The sequence below is a fragment of the Puma concolor genome, chromosome E4 (genome assembly GCF_028749965.1).
Source record: "Puma concolor isolate L17-30 chromosome E4, mPumCon1.1.hap2, whole genome shotgun sequence".
Lineage (NCBI taxonomy): Eukaryota > Metazoa > Chordata > Mammalia > Carnivora > Felidae > Puma > Puma concolor.
This window is the reverse complement of record NC_141683.1, coordinates 65,552,799-65,575,181: the sequence shown is the minus strand read 5'-3', so window position 1 is coordinate 65,575,181 and position 22,383 is coordinate 65,552,799. Positions and strand designations below refer to the sequence as shown.

The 22,383-nt window shown below is 48.4% G+C and overlaps 1 protein-coding gene across 1 annotated transcript in view; it reads right to left on the bottom strand.

The window, feature by feature from the left end:
- The window catches only part of KIF26B (kinesin family member 26B), a 468,318-nt gene that overhangs the window by 435,274 nt on the left and 10,661 nt on the right, over positions 1–22,383 (bottom strand). The window lies entirely within an intron of this gene.

Sequence of the window (22,383 nt, the reverse complement as noted above, 5' to 3'; positions counted from 1 at the left end):
CAAAACTTGAGTCCATTTATCTGTGAGGGTCTCACTGTTTACATTAACAACCGGTACCAGAAAAACTGTGTGGTACAACACTGTGTTGTAATTTTTTTTACATCCTCTACAGATTGGTTTTACTTATCAAATGTCCTTCTGTTTTCTGATATACAGAATGTACGTATCTAACCAAACCTGTCCCTATTTTCTCTTGTGATACCTTCCAATCTTTTTTTGCCTCTTTTTTTTATTGAAATACATTTTTTTTTAATCTAAAAAAATTCCTTTTTAACATTTATTCATTTTTGAAAGGCAGAGAGAGACAGAGCGAGAATGGGGGAGGGGCAGAGAGAGAGGGAGACACAGAAACAGAAGCAGGCTCCAGGCTCCGAGCTGTCAGCACAGAGCCCGACGCGGGGCTCGAACTCACGGACCGCGAGATCGTGACCTGAGCCGAAGTCAGATGTTTAACCGACTGAGCCACCCAGGCATCCCAAAATACGTTTCACCTACAACATTGTGTATGTTTAAGGTGGAGTCTTCTGTTCCCTTAAGCTTAGAATCTTCTGCATCCATTGATTAAACACCTTTATTTTTCTGTGGTTGTTTTCTTAAATTTAATTCTCTTATTTAAAATTTTAGTACATAGTATTTTTTTAATGTTTATTTATTTTTGAGGAAGACAGAGAGCGTGAGCAGGGGAGGGACCGAGAGAGGGGGACAGAGGATCCGCAGCGGGCTCCACGCTGACAGCAGCGAGCCGGGCTCGAACTCACGAACAGTGAGATCACGACCTGAGCCAAAGTTGGACACTCAACCAATTGAGCCACCCAGCGCCCCAGTACATAGTATTTTAATTACACTTTGAGGATAACAATAAGCTCGCAATTTGGTGGAATCTTGAAATAATTATTACGGTGATTAAGTTCATTATTATTTCGTAAAGCTAATTAACAGCGTTTGTAGAAGGATAAACATTGTAGGATTCCACTTATGTGAGGTACTCTACAATAGGCAAATTCATAGAGACAAAACTGTGAACGAGGCCGTGACTAATTATAGTAGAAGAGATACCCAACCCATCAAAAAAAGGTGCCCAGTAAATCAGGAAAGGCCATGGCCCTAAATAACCAGGGAGACCTCATGGGACACAGCCCTACTTCTAGGAATTATTTTATTCACATAATCAATTGTCAAATACCCTCACCCTTGGCATTTTGCAAGGCAGCGACAAATACCATCTAATTCTCCTTTTCTCTGGTCAGTCATGACACCATCAATTCACGGCCACGTCGTCATATAATCGACTTCCTTATAAACTTCTCTTCATAGGAATGATCCGGTCACATCTTCCAGAGAGCACATCCTAGCTGTACCAACGCATCCCTGATCAATCATTCCTTCAGTGGGTTTGTCTGAAGGCTTTCTACACATGGATAACATCATCTATCAGGGGTTGATTTTACTAGTTTCCATTTTAGAAGGTAACTTCTTTTCAATTTTCCTCCCAAACCGTGGTGGTACCTTATCACAGGAAAATCCAGGATCACAAATTAAAAAAAAAAAAAAAATGTTTATACATATCTGGTACGTATTCATTATGGGGAAACTGAGGCATCCTGAGACTAAGGGGAAATGGCCACTTTGTTCAAGTCAAGGAACACTTTACAAAGGGGCTGAGGTCTTAGTGACACCTGTTAGAAATGTAGATAATCATTTCAGGAATCTTACGGGGAAAGGAAAATGGATGCCTGCCCAGGAATTAGGAACTGGGGTTTTCAAAGTCCGAAGTTGCTCTTGGGGAAATGAGGCTGGTTCCAAAGTAGCTATGGTACCTGTGACTGATCACGGGGTGTGCTACGGGGCAGCTGTGAGGCTGCTGCCCACGTCCTCTGGTCTAGAGTCCGGACCACGTGCCAAGTCATTCCAGGAAAAAGATCCAGAAGACAGTCTTTTAGATGGAAAGATTACCAATCAAATGACTTGCTTCTGATACACCTGGCATGAAAGGCGGGAGGGTTCTGGACAAGGGGGTCCTAGAAATCTGAGCCGCGGGCCGGGAGCCCTTCTGTGGGTTGTTCCCTTCGACTGTCTCTCACGGTTTGCTAACACTCATGCAAACCCAGAGAGGCTGACCCCCTTCCTGGCCACAAAGAGCCAACTTTTGGAGCCTCCTGTGGAAGACAGAAGGTTTCCCTTTAATTTAGGGCCTCTTTCAGAAAGAAAACTCCCAGAGTAAGACAAATTTTAAATTACACTTTGCAGTGTGTTAACGAAAATGTCAACAGGGTGCGCTTGGCCTAGGAAACATCGCTGCCTTTTTAAATTTTTTTTAGAGCAAATGACACTAAAAAGAAAAGGACGACCATTGCTAACTTTCCCGAACCGGGATAGCAAACGCAGAGAATTTTATACTCTATATTTTCCAGGATTTGAAAGCAAACAACCGCCAAGGCAAGAGAACCGTTCACATCTTTGTCCCGGTGGAATACCTGAGATTTACCACATTAACCATCTTTCAGTGTATACTTCAGTGGTAGTTCCCACTGTTGTTTTACCACACTCCCATCCATCTCTGGAACTTCTTCATCTTCCCAAACGGAAACCCGGTACCATGAAACACGAGCTCCTCATTTCCTTCCACAAACAGCCTGCCAATCACCATTCTACATTTTGTCTGACTATTCCGGACTCATCACGTAAGTGGAATCGCTTACAAGATCTGGCCTTTTCGCGACTGGCTTATTTCACTTTGCAAAATGCCCTCAAAGTTCATCCACAGTGTAGCATTGCAGAGTTGTCTTCCTTTTTTAAGGCTGAATTTTATACATATTAAACACACACACACACACACACACACACACTGCTATTGATCACGGGTGTGCAAATACATGTTTGAGTCCCTCCTTCCGATTCTCTTCAGTATACCCCCAGAAGGGAGCACTGACGGATCATATGGAAATTCTATGCGTAATTTTTGAGGAACCGCCCTACCACCTTCCACACCAGCTGCACCATTTGACATTCCTACCGGCAATGCATGACTCCCAACTTTAAGCATTTTTGTAAGTGGGATTCTCCTGGGAGCGACTTTCTCAAAACTTGCCTTGTCAGTAGTTTGCAGAGCATAAAGGGAAATGTAAAATGTCTTCCCTAAAGCGAGCCATTAAATCAAACCCAAATATGACAATATGAAAATATAACCCTGGAGCAGATGGAGGCCATCGGAGAGAGAGGTGGGTTTTGCTTGTTCCTATAGGCCTCACTTCCCACCCACTCGCGCAGCTCACCAGCCGTGCCTATTTCCAGGGGTCTTAAATCTGCCCCCTGTTTCCCATCTCAATCTTCAGGCAGATTCTCTTCACTCAATCTTGAATTTCTCCAAGATCAGAAAAGCAATCCTCAACCACAGTTTTCACTATCTCATTCTTGGGCTCAAGAACATGAATTAATTCCACATCCTTTGCTGGTCTTTCAAGGCCCTTACCCAACTCACCCTATCACGTGACTAATAAATGTTCCAGTAACTGTTTGACATTGTCTCGTAAGCCACGAAAACTGAGTTTTCCATCTCATCCCCTCCCACCGCGACTACCCGTTCCCACTCACAAAACTGAAACATCCAGAGCCTTCCCAATCCACATTCCCCTGGAGCACAAGTGGATGCACTGAGCATTCCATCAAGACAGAAACCCCGAATCATCCTTTTTATCGTTTCCTGGGCTGGTCAAAAGCAAGTGACCAGAGAAACACTCCACTTCATTAGCCAAACCACCGGTTTGCCGAAGGTCTTGCTATCTTTTATTTTGGACGTGTAGATTGTTAGAAAACATCTGGAGCTCTCGTCCAATACTACCATACTTCCCCTGGTGGTGATGATGACAATAATATCACTTTAATTTCGTGGACACTTACAATATCGCATTTGATTCTTGTCTAAAAGGTAAGCAGGACAGGTGTTAAGACTCCCACTCTGTAGGAGACCAAACTGGAGGGAAGTTATTCAACGCACGGCTCTCAGAGCAGGAAGTGGGACTACAGTCCCCAGGTATTCTGACTCCTGACCTTGGGACTTCCCACTGCTTTTCACTGTTACTCTCCAAAAACAACTCCTGTCGACCCTAGTTATTGAAATTCACTTTTCCTCACAGACACTGTAAGGTTGCCTTGTCCCAGGGCATAACTTACTAAGATTATTCAGCTGGGTTTAGTTGCACCCAAACGAAGTGGAAAATGAAGACTCCAAGGAAGGTGCTGGTGGGTGACATTTAGCCTGAGGTTAAGGAAACAGTTCCGTTCTTTGCAGGGAAAGCTTTCACACGACTCTCAGGGGTGAGAGAGATGCAGGGGACACTGCTTGCATCTCCAGACCCCAACTGAGCTCGACTTTTCGGGGATTTTGTTGCTGTTGCTATTAATTAGAAAACTATGGGGGCACCTGGATGGCTCAGTTGGTTGGGCGGCCGACTTCAGCTCAAGTCGTGATCACGCGGTCTGTGGGTTCGAGCCCTGCGTTGGGCTCAGTGCTGACAGCTCGGAGCTTGGAGCCTGCTTCCGATTCTGTGTCTCCCTCTCTCTCTGCCCCTCCCCTGTTTGCTGTCTCTTTCTCAAATAATAAACACTAAAGAAAAGGAAAGGAAAGGGAAGGGAAGGGAAGGGAAGGGAAGGGAAGGGAAGGGAAGGGAAGGGAAGGGAAGGGAAGGGAAGAGAAGAGAAGAGAAGAGAAGAGAAGAAAAGAAAAGAAAAGAAAAGAAAAGAAAAGAAAAGAAAAGAAAAGGAAAGAAAAGGAAAGGAAAAAGAAAAGAAAACTAGCACACATGTGGTCAGGGAGTGAAGACCAATTTGAGAAAATATAAACCTTAAAAATGAGTAAACTGGTGACAAGGGGAATTCTTTTTTTCTTTTTTTTTTTAATTTGAGAGCAAAAGAGAGAGAGAGAGAGTCCTAAGCAGACTCCACACTCAGCACAGAGCCCGATATAGGGCTTGATCCCATGACCCCAGGATCATGACCTGAGCAAAAATCAAGAGTGGCACGCTCAATCGAGTCACCCAGGCACCCCTGGTGGCAAGTGGCATTCTTTTTTTAAAGAAGTTTTATTTTTTTTAACGTTTATTTATTTTTGAGACAGAGAGAGACAGAGCATGAACGGGGGAGGGGCAGAGAGAGAGGGAGACACAGAATCGGAAACAGGCTGCAGGTTCTGAGCCATCAGCCCAGAGCCCGACGCGGGGCTCGAACTCACAGACCGTGAGATCATGACCTGAGCCGAAGTCGGATGCTTAACCGACCAAGCCACCCAGGCGCCCCGCAAGTGGCATTCTTGATGTTGGTCATTACAATATCAGATGATTGCCCACTCCTGTGACAAAGGCTTGCAATGTGTCTGCCACCCCTCAGGCTTTGCAAAGAGAAAAGACAGATGACGGTGCTCGCTGATGGAGAACAGAGCTGACTTTCAGAGTAACGAGACGACCTAAGAAAGGATGTTTACGTTGACTTAGTCCCAACACAATACGCATCTCTGGATACTGTCCAGACTCTCCTCTCTTTAGATTCTTCTTCAAGGCTGGAAACACATCTTATTGAGTATCTCTACTGCCTCAGCACACAGCGGGCTCTCAAAAATGTGGGTTGAACTGAATTTGAATCGGGTGATTAGCATAATCCCAGAGAAGCAATACAAAAAATTTGGCTCTGAAAATTAACTGCGGGTCTGAGTGTCTTGGATTCCAATCTAGAATCATATGGTTTCCCGTTGTACTGGGATGTAAACACCCACAGAAAGGTTTAAGTCGGTGCTTTGGACAGACTTGTGCCGGGCAAACAAGAGACGTGTCCAATAATACATCTCTATCAACTGCAGCAGTAATAAACGCGTGTCAGTTCTCTCGGGCTTAGGAGGAAGAAACCAAACAGCCACATTTGCTAACAACCATCTACTAGGTATTACGCAGCCTCTGTCTACACCCTGGGAGATAGAAGGTACAGGTGCACTTGCATACTTAATGAGAGAATTCCTGAAAAGCTCACTTCAGTTGCACCAAGGGGAAGTTTCTCTCAAAAGGTAAACCATGGATATAGCATTTCGCGATGAGAACTGGTACTCCATATTTGGTTTGTTACACAAACTCAGAGTTTTAAATATTGGCTCTCTTCGTATTGTCATGCAGGAGAGATGGCCGCGTTTGATCTTCAGTACTTTCCCCCAAGAGTTTAAACTCAAGTGGTGGATGGAAGAACATGAAACGGGGACCAGAGATTCCCCGGAGAGTATGCGCACGGGGTGTGTAATTGTGTGTGATGACAATCTGTGTTTAACACCGAGGTCAGCACCTAAGAACAACCCCTGCTCTCCATGATTGCTCAGTCTGCCAGGGGGGCTAAGCTGTTTCCGGCAATGTGCCCAAAGTTGTTTTCAGACCTGGCCTGGAGCTCAAGTTACAAAGTTAACGTTCATCTTGACAGGCTACCTCTCAATTTGCTTTTATGATTCACGCCTCCAGAGGAAACATCCAATGAGGTCAATGCATCTAGTGACTTCTATCCTATGCCACTGGCCTTGGTTTTTGGTACAACTAAGCATAGCAGCTCACCTCCCCCCACTTCCCCAAAAGTTAGAGCTGATCCTTGGGGGACTTGGGAAGAAAACCAAAGGTGTGCTTAAGAGAGCTCCTGGGTCGGGGGCGCCAGTCGGTTGCATGTCCAGCTTTGACCCAGGCCACGAGCTCGCAGTTCATGATGAGTTCGAGCCCTGTGTCAGGCTCACTACTGTCAGCACAGAGCCAGCTTCGAATCCTCTGTCGTCCCCCTCTCTCTGCCCTTCCACCGCTGGCACTCTCTCTCAAAAATAAATAAGCAAGAAAGAGAGAAAGAGAGAAAGAGAGAGAGAGAGAGAGAGAAAGAAAGAAAGAAAGAAAGAAAGAAAGAAAGAAAGAAAGAAGGAGGAGGAGGAGGAGGAGGAGGAGGAGGAGGAGGAGGAAGGAAGGAAGGAAGGAAGGAAGGAAGGAAGGAAGGAAGGAAGGAAGGAAGGAAGGAAGGAAGGAAGGAAGGAAGGAAGGAAAGTAGGTCCTTCTGCAGGAGGGAAGGGCAGGATGTCAAAAAAAAACAAAAAACAAAAAACACTGAAGGCGAGAATGGAGAGAGAGTTTTATCAACTAACTCCATGACAGCACGCCAGCAAAAGTCCTGATCACTGTCTGCCCTGTGACAGCTTGCCTGGCAGGCTGCCCAGGTGCCACAGCAACTTCATCGTGCCATGACACCAGGTCTCTCCCCGATGGCTCATTTGCTTTGTCACCGGTGACACTGGTCAGGCGGTCAAGCTTTCCTCTGCTTAGCGCCAAGGTCCTGGAGCCCATCTCCTGCCTGCAAGTCGCCTGTGTGGCCCGTCTCCCAGCCGTCCAAAGACGCCTCAGAGATTCTGCCAGGATGTCCAACCCCGGCCAACTCGCACGTCACTCTCTGCAACCTTGACCCCACCCAGCATGTGATGGCCACCAGGTGTGCTGTGTTAAAACCTTAAAGAGCGTGAAAGAAAATCCACATCGATCTTGTTGAGACCTGAATGAGTCCGGGGACACTTTTTTCCGGCAGGAAAAGTGAAAGATCTTAACTCAAACTGGACCACAGACCTAAACTGAAGTTAAAACCATCAAACCCTTAAAAGAACGTATGAGAATGAATTTTCATGACCTCGGGTTAGGCGGTGAATTCTCAGATAAGACACCAAGCGCACAGCAAGAAAAGAAAAGTTGGTAAGTTGGGACTTCATCACAAATAAAACGTTTGTGCTTCAAATGACATCATCAAGAAAATGAAAAGATAACTCACAGACTGGGAGAAAACACGAGCCAATCACGTATCTGATAAGGGACTAATATCCAGAATATATAAAGTACTCTTACAACTCAGTAACAACAACAACAACAAAAAGCCCAATTAAAAAATGAACAAAGGGGCACCTGGGGGCTCAGTCGGTTAAGCGTCCGACTTCGGCTCAGGTCGTGACCTCGTGGTTTGTGAGTTCGAACCCCACATCAGGCTCCGTGCTGACAGCTCAGAGCCTGCAGCCTGCTTCGGATTCCGCGTCTCCTCCTCTCTGTGCCCCTCCCATGCTCATGCTCTGTCTCCCTCTGTCTGTCAATAATAAATAAATGTTAAAAAAAAAATTTTTTTTTTAAAGTGAACAAAAGAGGCGCCTGATTGGCTCAGTCAGTTGAGCATCCAGTTCTGGATTTCGGCTCAGGTCATGATCCCACGGTCGTGGGATCGAGCCCCGTGATGGGCTCCATGCTGAGTGCAGAGCCTGTTTGAGATTCTCTCCCTCCCTCTGCCCCTCTCCCCTGCTTGTGCTCTCCCACTCTCTAAAATAAACTAAATAAATAAATACATTTTTTTTAATTTTTAAAAAATAAGCAAAAGATTTGATTAGACATTTCTCTGAAGAAAACGTTGAGAATGGGGAATGAATATCTGAAAAGATGCCCGACCTTACGAGTCGTTAGTGAAACACAGATCAAAACCACAGTGTGGCACTTCACATCCTCTGGAGTCAAGAAGACGGGACCACAGCAACAACCCGTGAGGATGTGGAGAAAGGAAATCTGATCGGTTGCTGGCGGGAAGGTAAACGGGGCGGCCACACTGGAGAACAGCTTGGAAGTTTCTCAAAATGTTAAACACTCGGGGTGCCTGGGTGGCGCAGTCGGTTAGGCGTCCGACTTCAGCCAGGTCACGATCTCGCGGTCCGTGAGTTCAAGCCCCGCGTCAGGCTCTGGGCTGATGGCTCGGAGCCTCGAGCCTGTTTCCGATTCTGTGTCTCCCTCTCTCTCTGCCCCTCCCCCGTTCATGCTCTGTCTCTCTCTGTCCCAAAATAAATAAAAAACGTTGAAAAAAAATTTTTTAAAAAAATGCTAAACGCAGAGTCACCACGGACACTGGCAATTCCAGGCCTCAGTATCTGCCCATGAGAAATGAAAATATATGTCCACACAGAGACTGATGCCCAATGCTCATAACAGCATTTTTCACGATAGCGAGAAACTGGAAATCACACCCGTATCCAGCCACCGATGAGCACGCAATGCAATACCACCCTCCAATATGGTGTTCTGACCCATCCTGCAATATGGTGAACCGTAAAAAGATTCTGCTGAGTAAAAGAAGCCAGTCATAAAATACCACGTACTGCATGAGTCTGTGTACGTGAAATGTCCAGAACAGGCAAATCTATAGAAAAAGAAAGTAAATCTGTGGTTTCCTGTGGCTTAGAAGATGGGCGGACAGGGGAGCAGGGGTGACAGAAATGTTCGAAAATTAGATGGGTCTGATGGCTGCAAAATTCTGGGAATATACTAAAACCCACTGGATTGTACATTCAAAACAGGTGCGTTTGGGGGCACCCGGTGGCTCAGCCGGTTAAGCGTCTGAATCTTGATCTCAGCTCAGATCTCGATCTCAGGATTGGGAGTTGAAGCCCCACATCCTACTTAAAAAAAAAAATTTTTTTTAAACTATTTACATGATGGCATGTAAATTATATCTCAATGAGTCTACTAAAAAAATAACGATCCCCCATTCCCGTGCAGTGAGCTGGCCTCTGAGCTCATCGATGGCCGGCTTCCATGTGAGAAGACTCAGGCTCGAACTATCTCCTCCATGAGTTGGTAAAAGCTCTTGGGACCAACGTCTGGTTGGTTTTGAATCTGTAGCACGTAACGCAGAGAGTGGCACACATTTGGGGCTTAAGGGATGTCTGAGGCAGGAATACGTGAATGGGTGACTTAAAGAATCTTTCAGGTCTTTCTCCTTAGAACATTCCTCCAGAGTGTTCCCAGCACTATGTTGGCTCAAAATAACTTAGTGCAGGGAAGGCCAAATGGAGAGCCGTCCAGTGGGTTCAGGGTTTCAGTTTGGGAAGATGAGACAGACCTGAGGGCGGATGGTTGCCCAGCACGCGGATGTGCTTAACACTGTTGGCCTGTGCACTTGAACGTGGTGAAGACAGTCACCTTTAGGTCTGTTTTACCACAGTTAAAAAAGAAAAAGCTTTGGGGTGCCTGGGTGGTTCAGTCGGTTCAGTGTCTGACTCTTGATTTCGGCTCAGGTCAGGATCTCACGGTTCGTGAGTTCGAGCCCTGCACTGGGCTCTGGGCTAAGAGCACAGAGCCTGCTTCAGATACTCTGTCCCCCCTCTCTCTCTGCTCTGCCCCCAGCTCGCACTCGCGCTCTCAAAATTAAATATAACATTTAGAAACAAAGAAAGAAAAAGCTTAGAATACAGACCACCACGGGTGCCTGGGTGGCTCAGTCAGTTGAGCGTCCAACTTCGGCTCAGGTCATGATCTCGCGGTTTTTGGGTTCGAGCCCCGCATTGGGCTCTGTGCTGACAGCTCAGAGCCTGGAGCCTGGTTTGGATTCTGTGTCTCCCTCTCTCTGCCCCTCCCCTTCGTGCTCTCTTTCTCTGTCTCTCAAAAATAAATAAAAGTTAAAAAAAAATTTTTTTTTTTAATTTTAAAACACAGCCCCAAACCCAGGACAGCAACCCCAAGGTCACATTCAGTTATTTGGTTGTACTTGAAAGTTCCAAGCTCCTAATGCAATGCCCGGCACTTCGAAGGTGCTCTACATATTTCCTGAACATTCTAGAATCACTTGAAGCAGCAGCTCGAGTTGCAAAACTCGTGTAGTCTCTGCCCAGAGTCGTCAGGGCGCCTGGCACCCTCACCTCGATGCCAAAGACACACACCCCGCCCCCGGCTGCCTCCCCAGCGGGCCCTCCACCTTCTCTCGCCACAAAAAGCTGCAATCCCCCCCACACCACACCTTTCCTTTTCTCGGTCTGAGAACACAGGACCTGAGGCCATTCAACTCGCCACAGGAAAACCCAGGGTTCTGGAGGTTCAGGAGCGCATTCTTCGCTTAGCCTCGCGTGAAGGATCATTTCACTAATCAGAAACAGGCCCAAACCGCCACCACCATTATCCATCACGAGGGCACAAGAAAACCGAAACCAAGAGGCCACAAATCAAAGAGAGTGAGGCAGTGACGGCTCCCAGGAGGCCACACTCTCCGCCATTGTTCTCCTGGCTGCTGGTGAGCGATGGGTCAGGCTCAAGTGCACCCACCATGGCCCAGGTTCCGCATGACCCCTGACCCAAGAAAAGCGCTAAGGGGGCTTGGCACTCCTCTTCTGTTAACAGGTAGTGTTATCTCAGGGGGAATTAGGGATCAATAAAGGCAGGGTTTTCCTTCTTTCAAAACCAGGGGGAACCGGCCACGCCTTTGTGTGTCTACGCACAAGTTATAGCAAACGGCCCTCGAGGCTGCGGCATAGCTCCCTGCAAACCCCCTGTTCGCAAAAGTACCACACAGTGTTCAATGCATCACACCATGTTCTACCGAGAAGTAAATATCTCCTCCAAAAGTCACGGGGCACCTGGGTGGCTCATTTGGTGAAGTGTCCGACTTTGGCCCAGGTCAGGATCTCACGGCTCGTGAGTTCGAGCCCCCGTCGGGCTCTGGGCTGACAGCTCGGAGCCTGGAGCCTGCTTTGGACTCTGTGTCTCCCTCTCTCTCTGCCCCTCCCCCGCTCACGCTCTCAACACATTAAAAAAATTTTAAAATAAAGAAAAAATTTTTAAAAATCTCCTCCAGAAGTCACAGAAAGAACCACCTGACATTCAGAGGATCCATCACCTGTCGGCCTATCCTGTCAGCCATACACCCCCCCATGGCAGCGGAAGGCACAGTTAATAGCAGGAGAGACCCTCTGAGGGTCCCCGAAGCCCTGTACTCAGCATGAAAGGCATGAACGAGATTCCCAGTCACCTCCCATCACTCTCCATTGGGAGTAGCTAATATGGCATATTACACAACAGGCATCGGGACCTTCAGCACTCTGCCCTCCTCGGCCAACACCACCGTCAAGGGCGTGCAGCTTAATCAAGGGAACAAACAGGGGTGGGAGCAGATTACACCAGGCCCGGAGCGTTTGGCCCCTGAAATACAGCAAACATACAGGGCCATCAGGAAGAGGGGAACATTCCAGATGCCCAGCTGGGATGCAAAGAAAAAAAGGAAATAAAATCCCAGGCTAGACCTAAGGTCCACCTTTCTTGACCATCTCTGATCCCCTTCCATAGAGTATGACCTTGTCCTTACTAGGAAATTCTGGTATGATCTTCACAGACCATAGATCTGCTTCTTCCTAAACAAATACTTTTTCCAAAAATAATTCCACTGTCTCACAGGGAATACACTTGCAGGTCAAATTTCACCACCTTCGATAAAGCAATGCTTCTATGCTTGTGGCTTCTACCCTTCTAATTCCAGATGGGAAGAGAAAACAACTAGAAATAGAACAAATGTGGGGTGCCCAGGGCGGGGGGCTCAGTCGGTTGAGCGTCTGACTCTTGGTTTTGGCTCAGATCGTGATCTCAGGTTTCGTGAGTTCGGGCCCCAAGTCAGGCTCTGTGCTGGCAGCGTGGACCCTGCTTGGGATCCTCTCTCTCCCTCTCTCTCTGCCCTTCCCTTGATCGCATTCTTTCTCTCTCTCTCAAAATAAATAAATAAATGAACAGTAAAAAAAAAAAAAAAGAATAGAACAAAAGGAGGCTTTTAAGGAAACATTAATGCAATAACAGAGACCTTAGAACTCAGATCACGGCCTCCTTGCTATTTTTGGATCATGGCCGGACTCAGTGACTTTCTACATCTTGCCACAAAATTCTTCTAATTTTTTGTACCTTCTGGGTTTTTTTTTCCCCCTCAAATCTCTACTGGACAGAATCTCAAAGGATCTCAGCCAATGGAAATGCCCTTGGCTGGTATTTACAGGGAGAACCAGGTGGAAGGCCATCGGCCTCCAACATAACTTCCCTCTTCCCGGCTCCCTGTTCTGGGGCTGAGTGTTCAAGCGGCCACCCCGCTGAGCCACCCGTCGCAACCATGCCCACGGCACAGGCGACCTGCCAGCCACCCAAAGGGAATGAGGCTCGACCCCGAGACCTGGAAAGGAAGTGTGTTTCAGTCTTCTAAGATTGTTTCAGACCCGCACTCCTTTTTGGTAGAGCTAAACGATGTAACTAAGAATTCACCCTTTCTCGAAACTGCAGCACAGAGAGAAAAAAACTCCCGCGTCTGAACCCAGTCCTTTGTAATTCACATGTATTATCTACTCTGTATGTTCACGGCTCGTATGCAAACAGATTTTACACATATGCACCTCACACTCCACGACTACAGGATGGCATGGTTGATATTCTTGTATTTAACTTCAGTAACGCCCTTTACAAAGACGCTTCTAGAAACCGAAGTTCCACTCTTATATTTTCCCACTCCTACTTCTAGCTGCTATCTAGTGGGTGCGCGTCACCCTATCCGTCCTCCTTTCTCTGCCGAAACGCACTCAAGTCTGGAGGCGGACAGGCTCTAGGTTGTAATGGAATAGGTAGCCTTTCGCCTTCTGGGTCACGATACTGAGTCTGGGCCACATCAGCAGCATCTGAAAGCGGTTCCTGTGCCATCGATGGCCTTGCTGCCGACAAAAGCCACTGTTGTAGCTTTTCACCCTGTGGGAAGTCCGAAGCAGGAAAGGCAGTAAGGAATGAGCAGGAAGCCACCAAAAGAAACTCCCAGTTAGCCAGAGTCCATGAGAATGGTCTGAAGGAGGCTTTTGCAAGAGAAGCTTAACAGGTTTATAGTGGGTTGATTTTTTTTTTTTTTTTTTTTTTGGAGAGAGACAGCACAAGTAGGGGAGGAGCGGGGGGGTGGGGAGGGAGAGGGAGAGAGGGAGAGGGAGAGGGAGAGAGGGAGAGGGAGAGGGAGAGAGAGAGAGAGAGAGAGAGAGAGAGAGAGAATCCCAAGCAGGCTCCGAGCTGTGAACACAGAGACCGACACGGGGCTCGAACCCACAAACCGCGAGATCATGACGTGTGCCAAAGTCCAACGCTCAACGGACTGAGCCACCTGGATGCCCCAGGAGCTTTATAGTGTGATATAGATGCTGCGGGGAAGTGTCAGACAGCTCTAAAAAAGGTGAGTATCTTGCTAACCCCCGAAGTCCCACAAACTCCGATCAGCACTGCCCCAGAAAAGAGCAGGCAGGGAGGCTCTGGTGACATCGATCAGGGGCCCCGAGGCCTAGAACAGCGCCTGACACGAGCCACCTGCTGTACAAATAGTTGTTGAATGGAAGCAAAGGCCCACCCAGTACAGTAGCCTGAAAAAAAGCAGCTATATAAACATCAGGTTGTATTAACCTATCTAATCTTTAAAGGTGCCCATTCAGTCTAACTCCCAAAAAGCAACACGTGCAAAATGTGATGGCAGATCTGGAAAAGTTACACAGCCATGGAACATACTGCAGTACATAGGTACCCAAGACCTAATGAGTCGGGTTGTTTTAGCTGACTGCAAACCGTGCGATATAATTACAGTAACGTACGAATGACTATTACACGGGGGAGCACTGAACGTGCTGCCCTCAAAAAGAGTTCTTTGCCCGCCGTCATGCGTTTACTCAGTGATGATGACGATGGCCTGTGTAAAACTTTCTGGTGTAGGCACACAGAGATCCGCCGCTTGGACCGGTTCCTAGGGAGCAGAGGAACGTGACCCCGGCCCGGGACGCGCACCGTCCCACAGCAGACGGGAGAGAGGAGCTGGCGGGCTCCCGGCTGCCCGTGGCCAGTCTTCTTCTAAGAGAAGAGAGGAAAGGGGGGGGCCAAGACCTTGCCTCCTTCAGCCTTCGCCCACGAGTTCCTACTCATCCAGGCGAGCGTCACCTCTCCTGGAAACCATTCCATCCCACTCCACAGCCAGCCATGTCATCTCCGTCAGGGATGCCGTGGAAGAGATATGGCAGCAGTCAGCGCAGCGACCCCCCATCCCCGGGCTGTGAGGCTCAAAGGCAGGGCTCTGTCTTCACCACCTTCCTGTCCCGGCACCAAATCCGGGGACCACACACCTATACAGTGACGGCCAAAGAAATGTTGGCCAGACCAGACAGATGAACGGAGAGATGGACAGACGTGGCTAACGACAGAATGGAAAATAAACACCCTGGATGTTAACTGTGTGCAATGAACCCCGGGGTCAGGAGGCCCCCCCCCAATCTAGAGACATAAGTTTTACTTGTCTCTTCTAGAAAATGACAGTTTAAGGTGCCTGGGTGGCTCAGTCGGTTAAGCGTCCGACTTGGCCTCAGGTCACGATCTCACGGTTCGTGAGTTCGAGCCCCGCGTCGGGCTCTGCGCTGACAGCTCGGAGCCTGGAGCCTGCTTCGGATTCTGTGTCTCCCTCTCTCTCTGCCCCTTCCCTGCTCATGTTCTGTCTCTCTGTCTCAAAAAATAAATTTAAATTTTTTTTCTAAAAATTAGAAAATGGCAGTTTGGATGCTAATATTTAATGAACGCCTACCAGGTGCCAGACAGAACATGCCTGTGAAGCAGTTACTCCTGTTCACGCCAGGAAACTGAGGCGGAAAGCAGGAACGTGCCTCTCCAAGTGCACTGAGCGGGCAAACGACACAGCAAAGATTCAAAGCCCCGTGGTCTGGCTGCAGGAACCAGGCTTTTCCTAACAAAAGCCACCCAACGCCACATCACCTCTAAGGCTCCTTCTGTGCTACCGTTCTATGATTACAAAATGCTAATGACTCCAAAAGATATTCCGAGGTCTCCAGGAGTAGAGGTGACATATAGCATTAAAAATTAACGGCGTTCATTTAACCTGACATAGTATATTGAATGTCGCCGTGCGTGAGGGTGACAAAGAAGCTCTGGAAAGTTCGTGATCCTTCCAAAATGACCTAACATGGAGTGGTGGACACTACTGTTTGTGTTCAGAACCAGCATGACCCCATTCGTGCCTTTGGAAAAAACCATCTCACTTCTCTGCGACTATGCCCCGAAGGACCTGAAACCAGCCTACGGCATTTCTCCCCGCTGAACTGTGGCTGTTCCAAGCCTTGAAGGGAAAGGGCTTCTCCAGCCTGGACGTGACTGTGTGTCACCATCTCACCAAATAACGGTGGCAGCACAGCCTCAACTGTGCGGATCCACGATCAGATGAAGGGAGAAATGAAACCCGGGGGGCCGGTGTCTGGGGACATGGGCCTCTCAGCTTAGTTCTGTCCAGTGAAGGTGAGTTTCCTCCCTGGAAAACCGGGACCACCCTAAGCATCCAGGGAGCATTCCCACATTCCGTTATTCTGCAAGACCAGAAGCGAATACAACCAGGGGACATCGAGCCAGAACGAGGGCATCTCAACCCGCAAGAAACTCAAGGACCTCTAAACCAACCAAACCATAAACACCTAGGCCAGGACCCACGCGGGTGAATGAGCCGCTCTCACATTTCATCCTGTGGACTGCCACCCTCTAGAACAGGAGGCCACGTCAGTGGGAAGGCATCACGGCCCTCCTCGCCGCACCCCGCCAGCATCCCCCTCCTCTGTCGGCCTCCTCCCTCGTCCCCTGTGACGTCACCATAACACAGAAGTGGAAAGGAGATTTTTTTTTTCCCCAAAAGTCCAGAAGTCCTCAGAGAATTCACATATTCAAAAAAAAAAAAAAAGAAAGAAAGAAAGAAAGAAAAAGACTGCCTACTGGGTGCACAGGTACCAAACCTCAGATGACTCTGCTCCAGGGCTCAGAGTCCGGGAGATCCACACGGTCAAAACCGCCACGTACGTAAATCCTATTCGAGCCTGAGGGAGCGTCAGGAGCCCGAGGTTTTTCTGGGTGACCCTCGGCAGCCCCCTAAACCTCTCCATCACTCTGTTATCTCCTCCCGTGCACCAAAAAGGGCCATTACAGAGAATCACTAATAACAAGGAACACTCCATAGAAAAGTAAATTAGCACCAACTACGGCCGCAAAAAGGCCCACAGCCAGCAACTCCCTTCCCCGAGTGGGAAGCAGAGAGCTTGACTGGGCATATTAAAATCAGGTCTTTGTATTGCATTTACCACCCCGGCTGCAAAAATGCTCGTAAAGCCATCATTAGCGGGCTCGCAGCTGTCAGCCCTGCCTGCGCCCGCCGGCTGCCGCGACGGTGTGCCATCCTTCGCTGCTCGATGCCCTTTTAATCGCACAGACCGCTTTAGTAGCTGCCTTGACCTCCCATAAAAGCTTGGGCCTGACAACGTCTGAAACCTGAGACAGGATGTCCACCGCATTACCAGCCCGGATGCTCCCTTCGCGCCCCCCCCCCCCCCCCCCCCCGCGCAGTGCGCACACGCACAGCCCGGGAGGGTAGAAAAGCTTCTGGGGAATTTCACAAATAGGAACCCGGGCAAGTTTCGGGGGACAAGAACCAGAGGCAAAAACAAAGGCTACGGTATCGGGGAGCACGATCCACATGCACACGCGCACCCGCGCCCAGTGCAAGAACAAGAAGGGACAAGGGGTGCTCTGTGCCTGCTCTGTCCCTGCTCTCCACTGTCCCTGCACCGAAGTTCTAGCGCAGCTCAAGTCCACGCGAAGCTGGGCTCCTAACAGCCATGCTCCCTGAGCTGCGTTCAGACTACGATGCAAAGTGATTCTAGTCGAAACAGGAGTTCGGGGAACGGTTCACGGCGAGCAGACGCTTTAAGGACAAGCTGGGTGAGTGGTTCAGGAAGGAAAACGAAATGGATCAAAAACGAACGGATCTTGTGGACGCGGCCCGCGGCGAGCCGCTGCCTCCCACAGAGACCACGCTTCCACACTGCAGGTCTATCACACCTGAGTCGTGCGCACGGCATGGGGGGCGGGGCATGAATACTGGTCTCAACAAGTATGGCCCCGGCTAGGTGCTCGTAAGAGCAAAGGGAAGAAGGAGAAATTAAAGAGGGCGAAAAGGTTTCAGAAAAAAAAAAATCTAGAGGTAGAATTTTTTTTCAAGAAGGACAAATAAAATGTCTGGAGTTCGGATGTGCCTATACTGCCACCCAAGATGAACTCCCCGCAAATTATTTCTAAACCCTGGGGCGCCTGGGTGGCTCAGCGGGTTAAGTGTCTGACTCTTGGTTTCTGCTCAGGTCATGAGCTCACGGTTCGTGGGTTCGAGCCCCGCGTCGGGCTCTGCGCTGACAGTGCAAAGCCTGCTTGGGATTCTCTTTCTCTCTCTCTGCTCCACCCTTGCACTCTCTCTCTAAATAAATTAATTAATTTTTAAAAATGTATTTCTAAATCCTAATCAGGACGGCAGATTTTTTTTCCTGTAAAACTACAAGCAAAAAAAAAAAAAAAAAAAAAAAACCAACAAACAACTATAAGCAGTCTTTATACCTAAGTCGATATTTTTTCTCAAACGTTCCTTACCAAAGTGCTCTTATAAAACTTATTGTCCTTCTGTCTGCCCAAGTTTATTTCTGCATACAAACACAGAAGACAATAAAGTAAACAGCGTTTTTAAGAAACAGGAAGAGTCTTGCCCGTCGGCTGATGACCCGAACTCCAGACCTAGACACGTCGGGGATGGCGGTGCTGAGCACCTCTGTTTGGACGGGCGAACGAGGAGGACAGGCCTGGCTGGCCGAGGGTGGGAGGCCCACACACAGGGCCGCCCATGGAACAGCTCCAGGCTCCTGGTTCAGCCAGAAATCCATCCAGAGCCTTGTCAAGCTTATCTGTCTGGACTCTGGGAGCAAGGACCAGGCTCATAGTGTCGGGGCTCCTCTCTGGCTTCACAGGGACCCGCAGAGGCCACCAACTCCGGCCCTCTTGGTTTACAAATGAAGCATCGGCTGGCTGGCCGGCAGGCCCAAGCTCACCGTGCTAATGAGTGCTGGAGACAAGATTGCATCTCTGTCCCCTTGTCTAAGGACGGTCCTCTCTCCTCTAAACATCTGGGATTGGAGACACCTGGGTGGCTCAGTCGGTTAAGCGTCCGACTCCGGCTCAGGTCACAATCTCACGGTTTGTGAGTTCGAGCCCCGCGATGGGCTCTGTGCTGACAGCTCAGAGCCTGGAGCCTGCTTCAGATTCTGTGTCTCCTTCCCTCTCTGCTGCTCCCCCGCTTGTGCTCTATCAAAAATAAATAAATGTATAAAAAAAATTTTTTTAATAAAAAAAAAACCCCATCTGGGCCTATAGTCAACCTGAGATGCTTGCCAACCACCAGCCCTTTATTTTGCTGCTTTTCTCGCCCCCTCTCTTGTCCTTCCTCCTCCTCGTCCCCTTATCTTATTCCTCCCCTTTCCGTCCTTCTCCCGTCCACCCCTTGGCCCCATCGCCACGCTGCCTGGCTTGGCAGAGATGTGACGCTCCCGCTCACAGCCGGGGCAGCAGGGAGGGCACCTCAGGTCACTGTCAGCTGCCACGCTCAGGACCAGGACGTCCCTCTCTGCAAAGACACACAACTGAGCCAGGAGGCCGATTATTTTTCTTAGACAATGGTGGTTGCTAGCTGTTTGCCTGAATTCAGCTGTTTAATTTCTGTGGAGCCGCTTGGGTTAGAGAGCTCAACAGTTGAGGGTTGTTGTTATTGGTGTCTTACTCAGTTAATAAGTAAGTCTCCTGTGGCTGCGTGAAACCACCATTTAGGTGGAGCAGGGCGTAGGGAAACAGTGAATTCCAACCCCAAGGAAAGCAACCGCTATAAATAAGACGGTAGTGTTTCCCCGGGAAGTGTAGCCGCTTATCACTGCTAATTAAAAAAAAATGGAATCATACCCGAGGAAAATCTCAGCTCCTATGTTAACTTTGGGGGGGGGGGGGGGGGGGGAGTCCTGAATTAGCAATTATAAGTCTCAGACATCACTCAGATGAGATAAAGAAGTAATAAAAGTCCACATTTTGTCACTTCTGTGGTGGCAGAGTAGATTTTTAACTTATTATTTGCAGCTCACGGTTTAAAAATAAAGACATTTTGTGCATAAGGACTATCAAAGGTTTTTAAACCATGCTGTGGGTAGAGAGCTAAGCCTTTTTCCAAAAACTTTGTGTGGCTGGCAAAATATTGAACTTAAACTCCATTAAGCAGAAACCACGAATCAAAATAGCCCCTCAGAGGTACAACGTGGTCTATTACACTTAAGATATACTTAGATATGGTTCTGCTTATCAAAAGAATTCACTCTACCCCAGAGCCTTCTGATACGTTAGCCCACGTAGCAGCACAGGAATATCGACCCTTCCTGGGTAAGAGTTTACAAGAACCCTCTGCCAGCTGAGATGTGTGCAGGAAATACCGCTTGGTGGGGGAGGGTGTCTCTATTTCCAGACTTCTCCGCGAGGTCTGGTCGGAATCGATGCGATAGGATCAGCAAAGCATAACTGCAAAGAAAACTGTCTGAGAAAGATAAAGCTGGATGGGAAGGCAGATAAGCCCAAATTCCTGGTGCTGCCCAGATCCGGGTGGGGGGGTGAGGGGGGAGCCGGGCTCTCCTTCGTTCCTGGGCAGAAGTGCTAACTACTAGGTTTTCGATGCTCCCTGTGGGGGGGGGGGGGGGGGGGCCTCCTGAGAGGCGGGGCTTAAGGCAGGGATTTCCATCTGTGACAAAGAATCTCCACCCCTATTCGGGCCATCTCAACTAAAAGCAGTGGCGATTTTGGTCAACTGAGCACCCCCAAATTTTCTGTGGAGTCACCCAGAGGGGAATGCATTAAGTGCTTTGTTCACGTGGAGGTGAGGAAATGGAAAAGGAGAGGAGCTGAATGGTTCCACTTTCTCTGACCGCTGCTTTCTCGTTTTTGCTGTCAGACACTGACAAAATGAAGAAAGAGAGAGAGGAAGGGAGGGAGGGAGGGAGAGAGGGAGGGAGGGAGGGAGGGAGGGAGGGAGGAAGGAAGGAAGGAAGGAAGGAAGGAAGGAAGGAAGGAAGAAAGGAAGGAACAGAGGGAGGGAAGAGAGGGAGGGGGGCCTTGCGTAAAATTCACCTTCCTGGACAAAGTCATTGGAATGAAAACAAAGCGATGGTTGAATATTACCTCGCACATTTCACTGGCCCTCACAACGACCCTGGTGGGGGGTCCTATCATTGCTGCCATTGTATGGACGAAGGACAACCAAGCTCAGAAAGGCTGTGCTCAAGGTCACACAGTGATGTAATCTGATTTTCCACCCAAGTCTGCTGACCCCAGATCTTCACTTTTAACGTCAGTTTCGAAAGCGCCTCAAACATGGATCTCTCTTAACCTCTTCGTGTTGCCAACAACTCAAATGCTACCTCAACTGCCCTCACCTCACCCCTCCATCCTCTCCTGGACACAACGTCATTGCCCGCCTCTCTCCAGGCACCAGAAACTCTTCTAACAAAGATTCCCAGCCGCCTCCTAGTTGCTAAATCAAGGGAAACGTCAGTCCTTACCTCCTCGATCTCTGCAAGGCGTCTGGCCTTTACCACCCCGACTCCTACCTCCGCTCTGTTGCCAGGAATCCACGGTCTCCTGTTTTCCCCCGCTTCTTCTGGCCTCTCCTCGATCCCCCTTCCCGGCTCCTCAGGCTGTCTGTGCCTTCAATGTCCGTGGGTCCCACAGCTCTGTGTTCTAACATCCTCCAGGGAGAGCTCGCCCTCTGGGGATCCCACCACCCTCCCCGAGCCAACATCTCCCAGACTCACGTCTCTAGCTCTGAATGCTCCTGGGACCCACGGGAGCATCCCGCTTCAAGCTCCACAGAGCCCAAAGCAGTTTTGTTATCCACAGCCTTTCTCAAAAATCAGACCCACAATAACAAAAACCCTATCCCCACCTATACTCTCGGTCTCTCGCTCTCTCTCAAAAGTAAACAATTTTTTTTTTAATTTTTGATTAAAAAAAATAGATTGAAGGAGAAAAATCATATGATCAACCTCCCTAAAGCCCGAAAACACATTTGGCAAAACATAGGGCCCATTCCTAAATCAAATAAGAATTGGGTACTTCCTTAATTTGTAAAACTATACGTACACCTTAGTTCAAAAGCCAACATCTCTCTCTCTCAAGATAAATAAATAAACATTTTTAAAAAGGGGGGAAGGTGCCTGGGTAGCTCAGTCGGTTAAGCGTCTGACTCTTGTGTTGGGTTCTGCGAAGACAGGTTGGAGCCTGCCTGGATTCTCTGTCTCCCTCTCTCTCTGTCCCTCCCTCACTCATTCTTTCTCTCTCTCTCTCTCTCCCCAAATAAATAAACGTTAAAAAATTAAATTTTTCAGTTTAAAAAACTAAAATGAAACAAAAGCCAGTATCTTAATGGGAAAAACCATACACATTCCCACCGTATCTGCTAGCACTGAATACTGTACTGGGGGCGTGAATCAATGTAACAAAGAACAGACAACCATTAAAGGGATAAAAACAGCAAAGGAAAAGACTAACGATATCTCTACTTTTGTAAGATAAATGCTTTCAAAAACCCAAGAATACCAGTTTTAAAAACTGAGAAACACATCTAAAGAGTTTAATAAAGCAACAGGATGTAAAGTTAACA